General features: G+C 31.8%; 1 protein-coding gene and 1 long non-coding RNA gene across 2 annotated transcripts in view; one reads left to right on the top strand and one right to left on the bottom strand.

The window, feature by feature from the left end:
- The window catches only part of LOC149805219 (uncharacterized), a 139,959-nt gene that overhangs the window by 103,047 nt on the left and 20,971 nt on the right, over nucleotides 1–15,941 (bottom strand). The window lies entirely within an intron of this gene.
- LOC149805220 (uncharacterized) overlaps nucleotides 1–15,941 on the top strand; it is a 114,681-nt gene that overhangs the window by 58,728 nt on the left and 40,012 nt on the right. Inside the window, exon 2 of the long non-coding RNA XR_016418321.1 lies at nucleotides 8,130–8,347. This is a non-coding gene — a long non-coding RNA (uncharacterized LOC149805220). The remainder of the gene's footprint in view (nucleotides 1–8,129; nucleotides 8,348–15,941) is intronic.

The raw sequence follows: 15,941 nt of genomic DNA on the forward strand, positions 1-15,941 counted from the left end.
TAAATGAAATCAAGTTAATTTAATTTAAACTGACTTGTTTTGGGACAAAACATTTTGCAAAAACTAACAAATCTCATCCATCCGGAAATCGATGACCAATCTTTAACCTTTAAGGGTTGACGTCGGCTCTAAGTTTTCGTTTCTGAATGAACATCTATATTGGCTGAGAACATTTCACGTCATTAAAAAGTGGAAAAGAAAAGAAATCGTTTGCTATTTGTGAACATTTTGCGAACGTGAAATCGGTATTGCTTGATTATTGTACCAACAAAATTGATAGAAAAACAAGCTTGAAAATTTCAAATTTTTTTAAGTACAAGCGAGAAAATGAATTCGATGAGTGTGTGTCAACCGCTCAAAATTGTCTACAAGTCCAAAAACCAGTTAAATAGTACAAACAAAACTGTCCGTTCTCTCCATTATCACCTACACTATTATTACAGTAATCGGGTAAGCCATTATAAATGGGAAAACTGATCTTGTAATAAAATGAGGGCTTTTATTGAAATGGAATGAAACTGTTAAATTCCATGAAGAGACACTTGTTACGCCTTGTAATCACTCGTTATTTGAAAAAACAGATTAACTTTTCTTAGCTTGGTTTTCCAACACGGCAACTGATGGACATCACGATTTACGAAAATGTACGTTTCATACACGATAATCAAGGGTCAGATGAAAGCCACCGCTATGTGACAGCTTCAGTGAGACAGACCTACTAATGACTGTATATCCAGACTGTTTACAACTGACTTCTAAATATTAAAAAAAAAACTTTTTCTTGTAACTGAAGATTTTCTTAAAAAAGGTAATACATAATGACTATGCAAGGGTAGCAATGGTTTTGATGTAGCGAATGCGTATAGCATGGGAAACATTCATCTATGGAGAGAATGACAACATTATGTAGACCTAGATAGAACTAAGCGAGGAGAACTCGACTGAATGATGCCTCTACACAATCAAAAGGGCATGAGCAAATGTTCGAATGAAGCCCCTTTTCTAATAAAATTATTATATATTTTTTTCATGTTAAAAACAGAAACGTGACAGTTGTAAGCAACACGATACACCCTTTTAAACTCGAACAACCTTGGACAAATTCCTATACGCAGGTGAAATCTGTACGTTCTTATTGCAAATGTCTGTATTTCCTCCTGTATGTATCCATTTTATTTTGTAGCAATTAAGTCAATCATAAGCAAGAGTGTATTCGGGGCAATATTGTTTTTAAAGGGCGAATGCATTCAAAGGACACGTTATGACTTTTGCCCATGATAAATCCTAAATGAGCATGCTATAGTTATGTCTTAAACGGGGCTAATAAAACAGAAACTCGCGGATCGCAGCAGGATGTGGACTGAAATAATGCCTTTCCATGAAACAGTTTAAGGTTCTGATAAATGGACGGTTTCGTTTGGGTAATGTAGCTTTATTCCACGTGTAGCCCATACAAAGCAGATGGAGACTGGTATAGAGAGATATGAAATATTGGAGTTGAAAAGAGGTGTTTGAATTTGTCTAGTTTGGAGTTAATTTATATTGCATTAATTAAAATTATAATCTCGGCATTGTTCGTAAACGATTTTATTTAAGTAAAGGTAAAAAGGTTTTTAATATCTTTTCATTCTGTAAGAATAGGTCACACTTTTTCACTAATTATGAAAACCACTTTAATTTCCATTTCAAGGAAGGTGTATGTATTGTTATGTATATTTAATTTGTATTGTTTAGTTTATGTATATTTGTCTTTTGTGGTTGACCTAAGTCCAAAATCAAGTTATTGGTGTACTGACAAGTGAAACCTATTTTGTAAACAACATAATACATAGTTAATAGTTATCCATAAACATATATGAGATATTGAGGTATTTATGAATGGAGGTAAATCTGTGTAGTTGAATGAATCTGAGTTTAGGACATCAGTTTTCCACTTGGAAATTCCTAAACTTCTTGACAACTTTGAATGTTTTAGAGATGAGACTGACGTAGATCCTTGCTTTATTATTGTGTCTTAACTTTTTATATGATGTTGTTTACTTGAAAAATTATCAATTCTTGCCTTAACATCTGAACCAGAATCAGTCTTAATGATGTATTCATTGCTTTTAAATTTTGGGTTGTTTTATTTATTCAGATTATTATTCATTGGAATTGCAATGTGTTCAATAATATTTTTGGAGTAAAAAATTAACTTGGAATTATAGTGAATTCAGTTAAGAACAATTTTGATTATATAATCGTGATACATCAAAAGACTGCTACCAAATCGCCACATTCCAGACTACTTTCACATTAGCACATTCGAGACTAAAAACATGTCAACACATTTAATAATGGAATTTATTCGGAACCCTCCTATTTTATTTACTATTCATTTTGCCAGGTACTCACACATGGATGAAAATCGCATGGGTTGGTGTGGTGGAATGTAGTATTATATTTATTTGTTTAAAGCTACTCAGCCAAGAAATAATGATCGTCTATCAGAAATTAATAAATAATATTTACTCTGCTCTTAAGGCATACAATATATGGAATAAATACATTTCTCGTAACTAATATAAGATAAGGTGTCTACCAGTGAAATGAAAAGTTCTGTTGCGTGTTGTCAATTGCTAGAACAGTCTTAATTTTAATTTTCAAGTATGTTTTTTAAATTTTCTGAAACCCAGAAATGATTTTATTTTATCTTTACAAATGTTGAATAGCCTAATTTTACCCTATTTGTCTAAACTAAAGACACAAAAATTTGACTTCACGCAAATTTAATTTTAAACAGATTTGAAATCATTAGATTGTTCGCATTGGATAGAATTTCAGATAGTACTTGCTATACTTGTACTATTAAATTCAATGTTGTGGTCATTATAAATATATGTAATTCTCGTGTATTTTTACATTTTTTAAACATGTAGGACCATTGCTTTGATGCTAGCAAGTAGTAAATTCCAGTCTATACGATCTGATCTCCCCTTATTTTTCAAGACGATTACCTTAGATAATACTTTGACACTTTCTAATGTAGCTAATACGTGAACGTCCTTTTCAGTTACTGATATCGTTGACAGAAAAATAAAACTACACGACGTCTTCAAAAACTTACTATCAGATAACTCGTTTTGTCTGTGATTTTATTTGGAATAATTGTTTCAATTTAGATCGATGTCAGACACGGAAGAGTATCATATGTTTTTGTACTAGGATCAAAATAGTCAGCTTGCTTACACAAAAATAATCCATTAATATGAACAGATTACAAAAGCCAAAGAGAAAATGCATAGCCTGAGTAAGTACGGTTGTTAACACAGCAATACACGGTACACATGCTTTCAAGAAAAATATTTCGATACAAAAGGGTTTACGTCAATCATGCTGATTCTCAAAGACAATTGCAGACATCCATTATTAGCTATTGAGACTCTATGGTTTTACACTAAGTAACAGAATAAGCGAAAACCATAAATTTTGTAAATTTCAACAGATAATTTATTTCCCTAAAATACAAAGTGAAAATTTAAAAAGAAACTTAAGTATTGCGAATTAATCCCAAATGGTCATAACACTTTTATCACAAGTCCAAATGTATAAAGTTCCAGCTGAATTCCAGTGTTATCCCGAATAATTTCAAATATTGAACGTGTTGATGTGCCTGTAATCTCGAATGTAGTAATGTACCAATGGCCTGACTTGTCATGATGTGCTAACAGTCTTTTGATGTACCACAATAATATAATTTAAAAATGTTCTTGTCTGAAATCATTGTAATTCCATATTAATGTACTATCCAAGACAATTATAGATGGTCATTTTGTATATACAGTGAAAACAATTTTAATAAATAATTCCACTCAAATGAAATACTGAGTAGAACAATCAAACTAATTCTGCCTGGGGTGTTAAATGCAAGGACGAGTAATTTCTAGGGTAACCAATATTATATATTAAATAAACTAAGACACAAAGAACCTGGATGGGCGTCACAAGTTCATTTCTAGAAAATTTAAAGTTGTTGACAAGACATAATCTGTTGCTAAAATTGTAACAAAGAACTTGGTAAACATCAAGTAGACCAGGATTTTGTATTTCAATATCCTAGACCCAGACCCAAATGAACATGTTCACATATGTTGATTATATTGATAGTGTATAACCCACACTAATAGAGAAAGATTAACTAATGTATTATTTGTTTTAAAAAAATGTACAGGTCAGGTACACAAATTAACTCAATTTTGGTCATGTCCAAAATACAATTATACATAACATATAATCATCAAGAAAACCTGACAAATACTAATTAAATATACATAACATGTCATACAAGCATATCAAAAATACCACTATAGATATTAATCTAGTTTGATAGTATTATATAACTTCTATAATTAGGCGTGGGCTTAGAGGTGGAAATCTAAAACAAGGACACAAAATAGTTAGGGCTTTCAGAGACATATTTAAAAACATAAAACAGAAATGTACCTTTTAAGTAAGAGGATGAATTTTACAATGTAAGGTTTTAAGGACCTATTAAATTAAGAAAACATCTCGTATTTCCCATCCACTCGACATAATTAGCATCTTAAGCTGTTAGAACTCTGAAGGCCAGAATGTAGCAATATTTTACTCAAACTGAAACAAAAAGTTAGGGACGTATAACCTAAATTGACAGCTATAATAAGAGGCGTCAAAAATCAATCGGCATAACACCGGCTGAAATTTATTTGATCTCAATATGAACTAGAAGATGAAATCTACAAGCTTGGAAAGATTTTAACGACCATTAGACTGAAAGCTAAATAGTACATTTGTTAAAAGAAAAAAGATAAAATTATTATCTCAACAGTTGGGAGCAATTTTAAAATATTGAGCTATATAAAAAAATGGACAGTAAATATAATGTCTGCTATCGCACCTCTTAAGTTTAAAACGCCTATAGAACTACAACCAATTAAATAATGGCGAAGGATAAATAATTTTAATTTTTGCTTGAAGAAATTACTACCTTGAAACAGTCTCTGGATTATATTAGAACTGTACCAGAAGTTTTATGATAATAAACTACAACTAGCATTAATAGTGGGGGGAAATGGACATTTCTACTTGTACGATTGTAAACAAATAATAATCTGTTTAGGAAATAAAATGCAATAAACTTAGTTCATTATTTGCAAACTGATTAAGTTCTGAACAAATCACAAGAAATAAAATAATTGGAAAGCTGCACTCCTTAAATTGTGTAGACGAGACGTTACGTTGATTAAAATTTGAAATCAAGCTGTGAAATTCATATGCAAGACATAAGTAGTAAATAAACAAAATAATTTAATACGATTCGATGTTCTAAGTGTGGTAACTTAAAACCAGCAGATGAAATGTAGCAAGGGACACAGTATACCAAAGTCGTGACAGTTATATTGATTTAATTAAATCAGAGAGGAACTATAATAGGTGAAGTACAAAGATAATGGCAGATAATCAGAATAGTGTTACATTTTCCTGCGGGCAAACAATAAGCAAATCGTCAATGTCATCGCACAGAAATTGTGAATTCCATACTAATTTTGCTTTGAATAAATCAATAATAAACAAAGTACATTAAAATACAATATTAATGCTCCCATACCAAAGAATGTAATAACAATATTAAACAGACCCTTAATTAGAATATCAGCTTAAGATTTGAAAATAATATGCAAACAATCCTTAAAAAGGATCGTAAAATAAAGGTTTCATTACTTAAAAGTTCATGAAACGAGCACAGATATTATGGTGGGAATGATCATGATATTTTTGCATGTTCTGAAAATGTACAAACATATTTAAAGAAGATCACAGTTTGAAAACTTAAAGATTTTAGCTCTCTAATGGTCCTACTAGATTTTTCAATCGTAATTAAATCAAATACAAATGTTCATCTAAAATTAAGAAATTAGAGAAGAAATTAGAGAAAAAAATCCAACAATCAGTAATGGAAGTGAAATAGACAATAATTTTGTTTTATGTACTTTATACTAAATTTAATCACGAAATATAATTAGGTATCAAACACTTTCCTGTAGATAGCTTTTAACCTATGAGGGGAAGATAACACATAGAACTACCTACGTGGGTGCATGAACCAAATTGATGTATTACTGTTCAAAATACAGACAACAAATGTTTTGCTGTGTTATCAGTTAATAGTTTTCCCTCGGATCATCCCTACAGATCATTACAGACCAAACTTTGATTTTAGTTAGTTTAAATATTTCGATAATTAGATTATCCAAAGCTATTATGGAGCTTTTACTGTGCTAGCACTAAGTATGTACGTAATGTTTGGTTTGTACCACAACAAGCTAAAGAACTGGCATTGAGATAAAATGAAACTATCAATGACAGATGCATTATGCAATAATTTAAACTGCGAAAACTTTTACTACGATATGAAAAATAATCATCAGTTGTATGGTTCAAACGAAGGATTTCTTACTCTATCACCAATACATTTCAACTAACTCATGCCAGGGGTTATCATAGTTGTGATAAAACCTAAATCAACTTTTCTTGAAAGCCTTAGCACCAAAAACTTGTAAAGATGCACCAAACGCACTAACGGCTGCCGGAATATCAAATCCTGTTGCCTTTCCTGCAACTCTTCAACAAGGAAATTACATAGTCATTCCACGAGAAACAGTTAACGTACTGGTCTCTATCTCGTTTTGAAACGTGCTGGCTGCGCTTTTTTTTTTATTTCTAACAGTTCTGAAATGTTCTCAGTCTTAAATTAAATATTTTTTTTTCTTGTAGTAGAAAGATATTACCATTGCCAGCTGTAATCATTGCACAAATAAAACGTGGTGCTTTGCAGGGAGCAGCGTTTTATCCTAGCTCATGTATAGTTATGAAATAGACTAGAAATATGTTTAGAATTAAGTATCTAATTTTGCCTCTCTGTTCATCTCTTTAATTTTGTTCTCACTCTAGCGGGTTTTGGAGGCTGCTTTGTTGTGTTTTTTTTTTTGTTGTAATGATGAAATGTATTTTAATTTGATTTATTTACCTTGATCTACTTAACATTTTCTCTCGCGAGAGTTCATTGGCTGAATGACATTGCAATGATCAGATATTGGATCTCCTCAACAGCCACATTAAATGGTTAGCTAATTGTAAACTTTGCGAGCCATTTCAGAATGAAGATGTAAGTGCCTTAAGAGCAGAAATCAGAGTCTCGTGCTCAGTAGTGATAATTATAATTATGTTTCTTTTACGAATTTGCTACTATGGAAATTTACGGTGAAAATTTCGAGTATTTATGGGATAGGATTTAGCTAACGATCTTTGGCTTTTTTAAAACAAGTTCTTTAAATTACTCTGGTTCTAATTACTGCTTGTACCCGAGCCAAAACTATAATTTGTAAAAACAGCGCCTAAAATTCAAAAACAGTCTATTCCATCACCGTGTCAATATTAGGTATTTACACCTTGATTTAGCTTAATTCTCTGAGTTAGAAGACAGACGATGCATTTATTTGTTCCCGTCTTAGTCTTTCAGCTTTAACTCTTCTATATTCATGTGAACGTTTTCAAGTAGTTGTTTATAATTTCCACTCTAAGCACATCTTTCATCATTGTGAAACCATGTTCTCTTTTAATCTGTCAATCTTATAAAGTTCTTCATGTTTGTTCTCACCATCTTCCGTTTAGTTTCCAACGAAATGAACAGTTAGCATAAACACGATTTAAGGTCAGAAGCAAATTATTCAACACCATGTTTAAGCAGACCATTTTTCTTCAGTTTCAACTAATTTTACTACGTTTTATTATACTAGCTGCTACTGCAAACCTTGCCAAAAGGCCTTCTGTGTGTAACAGGCTTACAGCTGGTACGATTATTAGCAAAGAAAAAGTTCCTCGTTGAATACATGAAACATGGAAATCACAATGATGAAAATTTTACTACAACGCTTGACAATTGTGAGAATTTACCAGCATTGATACAGACCATTAAGTCTGATGTAACGCTGAAAATATTATATTTACCGACTTTAACCATAGATGCTTTAAGTTTACCTAGCCTAAAGGTGTTAATGAAAATGAACTAGACATAGGTAACTTCATACCATGCACATCTTTTATATTTTCAGATCCAGGCTGACCAAGAAAATGTCTACACTGACACACAAAGTTCAATTAAAACAAAGCTAAAAAAATGATAAAATGTCTACTGAAGAAGATATACAAGATCGCAATAAGAAAATCGACGTTTTTAAAACTGCTAATTTAGTTATTGAGAGGATTATGGATGAAATATTGGACTACAATTTTAATCTGTTCCTTTTTGGAGAATCCTGTTGAGCAGGAGGTAAAGACAGCATATAATCATTTTGTATACAAAGTGAAAAGAAGTAAGCAGAATATTACCAACTATCTGAAATATCCAGCTAAACATTAACATGATTACAAGCAATCAGAAGAAGTAAAGCAAGAATGATTACTTAAGACTGCAGCCAAGTTTGTCTCTGTTTTATCTGCAATGTCAGTTAAATTGCTTTAGCATCAGTGTGTCTATAATTTGCATTGATTATCGAATGTATTAACACTGCATCATAATGGAAACTAATTAACCTACACGAGAAAAGGAATGAAACTAACCCCAGAAATAACAACGACATGTATAAATGTTTGTATTTATTTCTTTAACTTTATTTTCGTTTAAGTCACTTTGATCTCCATTAAGGAATATAATAATTTTATTTTTGCTTTCATTTGTGTTGTAATAGCTCTTATCAACACTCTTTCTTAAATATCTTTTCGTTATCTATATTTTAACGAGTTATCAGAGACTCATTTGTACATACTGGAGTTCCACATTGTCGGTAGTCATGCTAATATTTAGTCCTTGTTTAATAATATCTTTAGATTTTCTAAAATTGCTATAGTATTCATAATGCTACCAGTTTTCTTTGCCATATCACGAGGTAACTATCATATACTATCGCACCCAAAGGCATATCTTAGTCTAACTTTTAAATATAAAATATAAAATTTAAATCGTTCCGGAAAGTATCATCTGAATCCTATCCGTTTGTATGTGAAATTATTTTTCATAAGTCATGTATACAGTTTGGCAGTTCCTTCTCGTTAGTCAATATGCTGAATGAAATATGCTCATCCTATATTTTCATCACCAATCAATATTTACTTACTTACTTTCATCATCTGATAGTTTGTTTCCACTGTTTCTCTGCCGTAATCTTAATGATCATTTAGTTTAAATATAGTTTACATCACCTGATTGGGTTTTCCAATACCACGATCTCCAGTCATTATGATAAGGTATAATATTACAATTCTTACAGTATGTCTTCAAATGATCTCAATCATTTTCGTTTGGAATAACAGCTCGATCATCAGCTAAATTTACTGAGAATTCAGAGAACAGGACTCTTATTTGAACGTAAATGCTAAACATGTATGTTCTTTTTCAATCTGCAGTACACTTGCATCAGTAGGCTATCTCGCATGAAGCAGTTGTCAGACACACATCCCAGTTTAATTGATTTTGCCAATTATATATATGTATATTAGACAGTAATGAATATATATATATATATATATATATATATATATATAATATATCACTGTGCTGTTTATGTTTTCATTGATTTATTATTGTCTAATATTAAAGTGTAATCATCAAAACATTTAATGGCTTGTACGCAAATTCACTGTGTTCTGTGTTTTAAATTTTGATTTCTTTAAATATTAGTGTAAGACCTTTATTAACTGGTACGATAAATTGAGTATGAGAACATGTACAAGATGCTGTACTCTTTATGTTTAATATTAGTGTAAGGCCTTTATTAACTGGTACGATAAATTGAGTATGAGAACATATATAAGTTGCTGTACTCTTTATGTTTAAATATTAGTGTAAGGCCTTTATTAACTGGTACGATAAATTGAGTATGAGAACATGTACAAGATGCTGTACTCTTTATGTTTAAATATTAGTGTAAGGCCTTTATTAACTGGTACGATAAATTGAGTATGAGAACATGTACAAGATGCTGTACTCTTTATGTTTAAATATTAGTGTAAGGCCTTTATTAACTGGTACGATAAATTGAGTATGAGAACATGTACAAGATGCTGTACTCTTTATGTTTAAATATTAGTGTAAGGCCTTTATTAACTGGTACGATAAATTGAGTATGAGAACATATATAAGTTGCTGTACTCTTTATGTTTAAATATTGTGTCCATTATGTACAGATTTCACAATTCAAACAATCAAGCAAGGTAGAAATAAAAAAATAAACAATTATTTAAGATCATCTTTTTGCCATCCATAATTTGCTAAACCGAAGGTTCAAATAAATTACAATGGTCAGAGTACAATGAAAAAATGCGTCCCCTTATGTGGCTTGGAACATCTGTTTATATTTGTGTTGCATTAGCTTCTATTAGCCTTTTCATGCAACGTGTATTCAATTTTCAAGTTTCTTGACTTCGTGAATTGGTTAAAATATAAATTTAGTTCTTAAAGGAACCATGTCTAACGATATCCCAGGGCTTAAAAAGAAATTCAAAAGAAATGATGCAGTTATAGGTTAAGGGGTACTGGAACACACACTTTGATGTCAGCTACAATCCAGTAAAGCTTCTGAATAGGGGCATCGCCATATTATGAGATCCCGTCGACTGTCTCGTTGGTTATTAAGTTTGATTGTAAAACGTGTCTTAAAAATGAAAAAGTGCCAAAAAATTGGAAGGCAGCAAATGCCAGGCTGCGTTTCAATAAGGGAATTCAAGGTGAGCATGATGACTGGAGTATCGCGTAATTGGCGTCTTTGATTTGTAATACTATGGAATCCATACTTAGAGTTTAGACAACAAGCCATCGAATCCAATTTAGGCTTTTCAAGAATCATTCATCAGGCTTTCTCAGATTTAGATCATGTCTACGAAATATTCTTCCATTTCTTGAAATAGAAAAAAAAAACAAATTCATTAAATAAAGGAAAACCATGAATGTGATCGGTGTATTTAGCCTTTGGTTTGACAAAGTGACTTACAAATATATCGGGACAGGGTACCTTAGCAAGTCTTGAAGAAATGGACTACGTTTATATAGAGGTTTTATATAGAGTACGACGTAGTTTAGTCATCTTAAAAGTCTGTAAAGGTGGTGTATTCTAGGGTTATGTACTAGTACTTTATCATTTATCGAAGATGATGATGCTGCATGGACTATTTTCCAGAAAATAGCTGATGACACAAAAGTAGATCAAATTATAATTTTAGCTGAATGTTGTTCTAAGAGAGATCAACAAAATATGGAGGAGCGAATATCGGCCAACAGGATGCATCCTAAACAAAATGCGAAAGATAAAAAGTAAAAAACATATCCAGTGAATGGAAAAAACAGCGACAAGAATCGGAAGTCTTCATAATACCAGAATATATACCATGAGAACAGTTTATTGATCTGATAATCACATAAGATCAGAATAATCAAATCTCCTGAAACCGTAAAAATTACATTTCTTCCTCCGTTCATGCAAACGTTTAAAATTTGGAGAAAATTGTAAAAGGCAAGTGAAATGTTAAATCCATGTTATTTATGGAAAACGTAGGTGCAAAATGCAAATGATGTGGGGCAGTAACTTGATGCAAATCCACGCAAATTTATAAACACAAAAAACGGCGTCAGGATATTTATATTGTATACATCTTCTAAGAAATTTCCACCGCTACAACAAAAGTAAAAGGAGAGTCTGGATTTATTTTTTCCTTTGTACATGACAAAATTTCCTCAATAAAGCAGTTTTAATATAAGTATATTTAATATATATATATATATATATATATATATATATATATATATATATATATATATATATATATATATATATATATATATATATATATATATATATATATATATATATAATTATTCAGATATGTACGGTAATGAGGTTGTCATAACTTTGATAAATGCGTAGAAAGTAAGTCTACTGTTGTCATTAACAACAATAATAATAATGATAATAATAATAATAACAATAATTTTATTATTATTATTATTATTATTATTATTATTATTATTACTATTATTATTATTAAGCTAAAGGGCTCATTTTAAAAGTCTGATTCAATTTTTAATTTGAAATGTTAGGATTAAAATATAATAACAGAAAATTTTAAAACATTATTTTGATTTTTTTTAAGTTCTAGATTTGTACTTATATTACATGCATTTGTTGATTTTGCTTATATCCCCAATAATAATAATAATAATAATAATAATAATAATAATAATAATTATTATTATTATTATTATTATTATTATTATTATTATTATTATTATTATTATTATTATTATTATCTGAGCTCATTAATTTTTAAGATAAAGCCATTCTGAGTTATATCTCCATTCTGCCGGTTTAATATTTTCAAGATAGAAGTTTAAGCATGATTCAGAAAGGATCGAATCAGTCCATGGAAGGAATATTTAGAAGCACGATAAGCCAAAAGCCTGCAAGTCACACTGTATCATTAGATGATTCTTGTTCAATCTCAATTTGAATCCTGTAATGAAACATGGTTGCTATGCTAGGAAAATAATAAAGCCCTTAATGATAGCTATATTCAAGGACCATTCATAAGATAATAGACTGGTAGAGGATTTTAATTCATAAGATAATAGACTGGTAGAGGATTTTAATATCCTGCAGAAGGATAGAAAATTACTCAGTGCGAATATATCACACTTAGAATATATCACACGCAGAATTTATAACACTTAGAACATATCACACTTAAAATATATCACTCTTAAATCGGGAAGATATCAAAATGATTTTAAAAGACGTTGGACGTTCTAAAGATATGATGTTCAATCTCATGATAAAGTGAAGACTACGAAGTCAGAAGTTGTTACTTTACCATTTTATATACAGTTTATCCGTAAACGTTTTCTCCGCCTAAAGAATGATCATGGAAAAGAACTGACTCTCAGTAATGTTGTTGATAATTCGATCGATCTCTCCATAAAGCTAGAATACACTCATTTTTACCATTCCAGTACAATTGTGCTCAGTGATCTATATCTCTTGCAGACACCGGCAATAAAATTCTACAGTTACATTATGTGCAATCGCCAATAATCTAAGTACAAGGAAAAAGGCGAAGATAAACGATACAGTTTCGATTGACTTGACCGCACCGATTAAAAAAAGGTATTGGTGTATCAAAACTGATATTAATTACCACGTCCAGCGAGCCTCCTTATCCAAACAACAAGTTCGAACAATCCGGAGTTAATGCACGTTCACTCCTGTTTTTGAATGAATTCGTTTTTTGGATGCTATTCGTTTTTTTTTTTATGCTATTCGTTTAATAACTTAGCAATTTTACTCCCGTTAAATACCATGTGACATAACTATTCCCAGAAGGTCTGCTCCATTTAGGTACCCTGTGACAGAGATAAGCCCATAAAGTCTGCTCCATTTAGGTACCCTGTGACAGAGCTGGTCCCAATAAGGTCTGCTGCATTTAGGTACTCTGTGACAGAGCTAGGCCCAAAAGGTTTGTTCCATTTAAGTACCCGGTAACAAAACTAGGCCCACAAAATCTGCTCCATTTAGGTACCCTGTGACAGATCTAGGCCCAAAATGTCTGGTTTATTTAGGTACCCCGAGACAGGGCTAGGCCAAAAAAGTCTGCTCCATTTACGTACCCTGTGACAAATCTAAGCCCAAAACGTCTGCTCCATTTACGTACCCTCTGACAGAACATGGCCCAGAAAGTCTGTTCCATATAGGTATAACAGAACTTGGCCCAAAAAGTCTGCTCCGTTTAGGTACCCTGTGACAAAGCTAAGCCCAAAACGTCTGCTCCATATAAGTAAAATGGGACAGAACTAGGCCCAAAACGTCTGCTCCATTTACGTACCCTGTGACAGAACATGGCCCAAAAAGTCTGTTCCATATAGGTACCCTGTGACAGAGCTAGGTCCAAAAAGTGCTCCATTTAGGTACCCTGTAACAGAACTTAACGCCAAAGGTCTGTTCCATTTAGGTACCCTGTGACAGAACTTAACCTAAAAAGTCTGCTCTATTTAGATACCCTGTGACAGAGCTAGTCCCAAAAGGTCATCATCACGATAATGACGTTTATCCTTATTTTACACGTGTCATTCTCCTAAAACTTTTTAGATCCTGAGACAAATCCTGGTGCCATTTCAAATCCTCATTTCTTGTACAACGACACAAAAATTATTTATTGGTGAAAGCCGGTACAGCAGCAAATCTTGGCTCCGATAAATCGAATCGATTCTTGCTTTCATTTGTGTTTATCTAAACACAGTATGACAAAGTTTAATTGATTGCTAGCTATACCAATAAAGGATCTTAAATCATGACTGGTCTAATATTTTTCTAGTCCTACGGTGGAACAGGTAAAAATATTAGATACTTTTTCTTTATTCAGAAATGGCTCTAGGAGCTATTGCTGAGCTTTCATTGACCGTATATACTCGCTTATAAGTCCAGTCCACCTGCAAACTGCACAGACGCAGATCTGCCGTTACATCATGCGCCGGCAGATCTGGGTCTGAAGTTTGAGAGGAGTAATCAGCAGAACAAACAATACAGACCCGGATCTGCAAGTACATTATGCGACTGTATATCAGAATCGTTTTGTTGTTTGTTTTTTTTTGTTTTTTGTTTTGTTTGTTTGCAGCTTAGCTGCACCTATAAGCGAGTAGAGACGGTACACAAACTTTGTTGAAGAAAATTGCCGGTTTCTTCATTGTATTCAACATTTCACGCACACAAAGGCCAATATTTTCCCCTGATAATCTACAATATTTGGTCTCCTTGATGAATTCTCATCTGTTTCTCCATTCCGTGTAAAGATCAAAGAATCAGTTTTCAACAACCTAAGAGGCCGTTACGACCATGCGGCGCGTACAATGCACAATACTTACTCTTCTCTTATCCGGCCTGAAAAAGGCTGATAACATTGGACAAAAATCGTTTTAAACGTTATGTTCTTGGCAGGACACTCACTCGCTTGCCTCACAACCAATCTTGCACCGTTGCTGTGAGATGGACACTTAAAGATGTTTCATATTTGATGCTAGTTCCAAATCACGGCAGATTTTATACGAAAAGAGCATGCATGCCAGACTGTAAATAGTTTCAGTCTTTTTCGGACTACAAATTGAATCTGAATTATACGTTCGAAGATCAAAAGGAAAAACAGGACCACCGTATTTGTTTCGACAATGTGCTTCTTCCGATCAACCACGTTTTGGGGATTCAATTTAATCTGATTATTTTTTATCGAACAATACTGTGTTTACATTTATATCCCCACACATTTCATTAGGTTGCATCAGTGTAATCAACTGCTTGAAATATGGTGTACGTTTAGACTAGTGCACGAATGCGTTCCAGACAGAATGAAAAAAAAATGTATTGTGTGCAAGGTGGTGGTATTTACTTGGAATATTAAGCTGGATTAAACCGAAATGAAACAGATTATGTTTGTTTCTCAAGAATAAAATGTATCGAATTGTGTAAAGCAACTGAAATGCACATTTATTTCATTAATGTCATTTTTTGTACAGTCTTGTTCATTGCAGAAAACATTATAATACAATCGAATGTATTGTACCAAATATCGTTTATCACTCTAAGAAAGACCACCATTACACGAAGGTAAAGACAAGACTGTACCGAATCATCATTATTTTCCCCTCTAAAATACAAATAAAACAACGTTGGTCTTGATTATAATGACCATATATATATATATATATATATATATATATATATATATATATATATATATATATATATATATATATATATATATATATATATATATATATATATATATATATATATATATATATATATATATATATATATGTGTGTGTGTGT

This window comes from Sinohyriopsis cumingii, chromosome 2 (genome assembly GCF_028554795.1).
Source record: "Sinohyriopsis cumingii isolate HCF-2022 chromosome 2, ASM2855479v2, whole genome shotgun sequence".
Lineage (NCBI taxonomy): Eukaryota > Metazoa > Mollusca > Bivalvia > Unionida > Unionidae > Sinohyriopsis > Sinohyriopsis cumingii.